A 4,716-nucleotide genomic window follows, 5' to 3' on the forward strand; every position below is an offset into this window, starting at 1 on the left:
ATGCTATAGTTAAAAGTGTGGTTCCCAGTACAAAGAAAAGTAAACTAAAAATACTAAATGCTGAAAAATGGTTACAGAAGGCTAGAAAAGAACATAGCCAACCATTCCCTTGCGAAGGTCTGGGCTACGCACAAGGAAAATCTTGCCTTCGACCTCATTCTTCAGAAAATACTCGAATGCAGTGATTGACATCCTCATCTCATTGTAGGCTTGTAGCTGCAAGCTGTAACCGCTTTCCACAAGTCTTCAGCAAAGTCTCTGGGCTTCAAGGTGTTTACAGCATCTATTAGCTCTCCAATCTTCAGAACTAAGCAGCGGATAGCCGGATATCCTCATTAGCTATCTTCTGCTCCATGGGATCTTCAGATATCTTACTATCGTCGGAGTGGGCCCTTTTCAACTGAATTTCAACTAAATCTTCAGATATCTTACTATCTCTGTGCAGTCGTCTGAGCGCCGCCGCCTCCCCACCATCAGCATATTTTACACTGCCGGTCAAAACCACCGTCAGTGCAAGTTGTTTTTTTACCGCGAAAAGTATTTGATCAGATCGGACACGTGTGTGTGTCGTGCGTCACGCAGGGGTTACCATCAGCATATTTTACAGCAGGGTCGGAGTCGGAGTCGGACTGAAGTGAAGATTCCCGCCGGTGTTGCCCTCTTCCGACTTGGATTTGGAGTCGATCACGATCAGGTTCGCGCCAAAATCAGCTGAATCCGCCAACCTTGCAACTTGCATTGCATCACGCGCTATATATAAATCCCCAGCACCCCGACTGCTTCCTCCCATGATCCCATCTCGCAATCTCCCACTTATTTGCAGCCCTCCCGTTCCCGCATCTCGTCTCGTCTCCAACCACAGCGCGTCCGATCCGATCCGATGGCTTGCTCGGTCATCCCGATGATGATGCCTGACGAGATGTTCCGCCGGGTCAGTGCCGCTCCGCCGCACCAGCTGAGGATGACGGCCTCCGTGCCGGTGGCAGCTCCAGCGCCGGCGCCAGAGGAGCTGCGGCTGTCGGACCTCGATTGAATCGGCGACCTCGTCGAGGGCGGCTTAGCCTGGGTCTGCAAGGCACGCCATTGCCGCACCGGCGCGGTCTTCGCGCTCAAGCTGTCGTTCGACCCGGACCCGCTCATCGTGGAGGAGGAGGCCGAGGCGCTCCGCCGCGCTGCTGGGGCGCCGCACGTCGTCGACTTCCACGCCCTGCTCCGCGGGCCCGGCGGCAAGGGCGCTTTCGTGCTGGAGTACATGGACGCCGGGTCTCTCGGCGATCTCCTGCGGCGGCGCGGGGGGCTGGGAATCCCGGAGACAGCCGTCGCCGAGGTGGCCGCGCACTGCGTCGTGGGGCTGGCCCAGCTCCACTCCCTGTGGCGTCGCGCACCTCGACGTGAAGCCCGACAACCTCCTCGCCAACACCCGCGGGGAAATCAAGATCAGGCGATTTCAACCTTTCCAGGATCCTCTACGGCGGCTCCGGCGAGCGCCTCCAGGTCCCCATCACCGGCGGCACTAGGATGTACTTGAGCCCCGAGCGGTTAGCGCCCAATGCCCGCGCCGGGCCGCACGGCGCCATGGCGGCAGATGTCTGGGGCCTCGGCGTCACCGTCCTGGAGCTCTTCTTAGGGCGACTCTCCCTCTTGCCTGGAGTACAGAAGGCGTCTGCTGAGGAGCTGAAGCAGGCCATCTGCGACAGGGAGCCCCCGTCCGTGCCGGAGGATGCAGAGGCGTCGGCAGAGCTGCGCGGGTTCGTGGCGGCGTGCCTACACATGGAGCCGGCGCGGCGCGCCACGATGGCACAGCTGCTCTCACATCTGCTCGTTGCGCGGCGCGACATGGAGGCGTCAAGGCGCGCGCTACGGGAGATTATCGTGGACACTCTGTAGACTGTAGTAGGTTAAGGAGAAGCAGTTGGTCTGTGTTACGTGATTATTGATATTAACCGTGTCTCCTTGCTGATGACTGTACTTCACAGTTCTGAGTTCAATATATATTTTTTACAACCGGTGTCCATTCAACTTGAATGCAAATTTTTTTTGCTAGCAACTGGACCTGGATGCATTGCAAGAATGATTTTTTTTTTCTCGATCACGCGAAAGATTCGCGCATTTTTGTATTAAGAAGAGAAAGCAACTTTTAGTACAATGGGTGGGCTCTAAAGATGATCAACAAAGCATTTGTCCCTCCCGGCTACCCTGAATCAGCTAGCTGACTACTTGCTGGATTAAGCAACCCAGGCCTTTAGCCCCGGCTTCGACCCAAAGCCCGGCTTTGCGTAGCTGCTCCTCGGAAGCATCTCGTATTTCTTTCCTTCCATAACTCCCAAGCGATCAGTGCAAATATGGAGTCTGCACCTTGCTTGCAGCTTCCCGTCCACTGCGCTCTCCAGATTTGCCACCAGTCCAGGATGCTGTCGCAAGAATGAATTTTGATGTATGCTTATTGCCTTATTCTATGTGCTTATGGTTTCTTGACTAGTCATATCCATCACCGAAGATGAAAGAAACCTCATCATAATCCTAAATAGGCCTATTCAGCAACCATGAATCCTTCGAGTGATCCTTCATTGCAAAGAAAACAAACAAGTTCAAATATGACAGTTAGTGGCATTGTACCGAAAGGCACGAGAAGGGACTTAGGCATAAGTAGGATCTACACTAACGTATTGTCACTACCATTTATGGCATACTGTTGGTAATCTTCTCGTATGCTTATATACTTGCACATATAGATCAAATCATTTATTGATAGTAACATTGTTACTGTTTTATAAGAGGCAGGAGAACAAATTTATATGAAATCAAATATGCAAGAGTACATACAGAATGCTACTTTGCAAAAACACCAAAAGTGCTGAAGAATTTTCAACCTCATCTCATTACGTGCTTGTAGTTTATGCTCGCTATAGCAGCCCTCTCGCGTGCGTACAGCAGCTACGCACCGGCGGCGCGTATCAGAAACGATGACATGGGGGGGAGCATGCTCGGCTCTGGCGGAGCGATAACAAAGTCCGGTCGAGCGAAGAATGCCCGCTGTGGCTGCTGCGGCGGCGGCGGCATGTCCAGGTTCATATCGTCAGCGAGTTCGTCGGCTCTCTGAGTCTGAAGGTTCTTGTGGGAGTCCCAGCGCTCGGCAGAAGCGGAGGACACGCGAATGTTGGGGTGCCTGCTGCTTGCCATGGACGACGAGGAGGAGGCTGGGCTCACCGGTTTCTTGCGCGCGTCCCACCTCTCCTCGGAGTCGGCGCGGCTGCTGGTTCTGCTTGCCGAGGAGGACGTCGCGCTCTCCTTTTTGCTGCCCGGGGCTGCCGCTCTTGCCCGTCCATGGGCGGACGCTGGCCACCTGACGACGACGACGACGCCGGGCTGTCGCTGCCGCCTGGTTTGATCCTGTGCGCGTCCCACCTCCCGACGGCGTCGGCACAGCTGGGCTTGGGTCCTTGGGAGGCGAAGCTGGCAAGGATGACGGCGCACGGCGGCGCCGGGATCAGCGACGACCTGATCATCGTGCACTTGGGCGGGGTAGGGAGCAGCCCGGGGAGAGCCGCGTGCGCCATGGCAATGCACGCGCGCAACGGGTATCGCCATGGATCGAACGAAGAAGAGAGACCGTACCTTACCAGAAGCGCCGTGAACGACCGTCAGAATGGAGTTGGGAGCGCGGTGCGATCTACCAGAGTAGACGAAGCGGTGAGATCAGGAGACGATGCAAGTTACTGGCGTAGAGGTTGCTTGCGCGGCGGCCCAGTCGTCCGCAGTCCGATCGACTTCTCGAACAGGCCGGCCATTACTTTATCCGATTGTGCAAGGTGTAACTGTGACAGCGCGTCGATGGAGAGAGATCGAATCCGACTAGGAGAAAAACGGCGTGGCGCCCACGCGTCTCGTAGTCGTTGCTCAATGAATTCGGACTCCGACTCCGACTCCGACTCCAATTCACCCTGACGAACACTTGAGAATTCGATCGAATTGCCAGGCATCCCTGGGGCCTATATATGTCTGCTGCGCGCTGCTACCGGAAATCATCTCACCGATCGTCGCCTCTCTGTTTCATCTCCTCAGCTCACTTGGCGCCGCGCCCTTGGCCTTCTGGTGTGCGCGTCTCCGTCTTCGATCCATGGCGATCCCGGTCGCCCGCGTGCACCTCGCCATGGCACACGCGGCTCTCCCGGCGCTGCTCCCGACCCCGCCCAAGTGGAAGATGTTACCGCTGCTCCCGACGCCACCGTGCGTCGCCGCCGTCCTCCCAAAGCCGCTCGCCAAGCCCAGCCGCGCCGACTCCGACGAGAGGTGGGACGCACGCAAGACGACCAAGCCGGCCAGCGCAGAATCCTCAGCCTCATCATCAACAGGTCCTCGTTCCGCCGGCAGCGTCAGGAGCAGCGCCGGACACGGATCCCCGCGCAAGAACGTGACCTCGCCGCCGCCCAAGCCCTGCCGGGCTGACTCCGTGTCCGTGGAGAGGTGGGACGCGCACAAGAAGGCAGCGAGCCCAGCTTCGTCGTCGTCGTCTTCGTCTTCACGCACGTCTTCCCTCATAAGCAGCAGCAAGTGGCCAATCAGCCGCGCGACGTCCGCCGAGCGCTGGGACGTGCACAAGGAGCGTCCTCCGCCGCAGGCCGACCAGCGGCTCGATGACAGCGAGAGCAGCAGTACTGGCAGCAACGACATCGACACGGAGGAGATACTATTGAAGCCGCGGGCCATGTACGCTGG

At 57.1% G+C, this 4,716-nt stretch overlaps 1 pseudogene; it reads left to right on the top strand.

Annotated features, from left to right (window-relative positions):
- Positions 1-880: 880 nt before the first annotated feature.
- On the top strand, positions 881-1,887 carry LOC136453805 (mitogen-activated protein kinase kinase 9-like; annotated as a pseudogene).
- Positions 1,888-4,716: the final 2,829 nt, after the last annotated feature.

This window comes from Miscanthus floridulus, chromosome 5 (assembly GCF_019320115.1).
Source record: "Miscanthus floridulus cultivar M001 chromosome 5, ASM1932011v1, whole genome shotgun sequence".
Lineage (NCBI taxonomy): Eukaryota > Viridiplantae > Streptophyta > Magnoliopsida > Poales > Poaceae > Miscanthus > Miscanthus floridulus.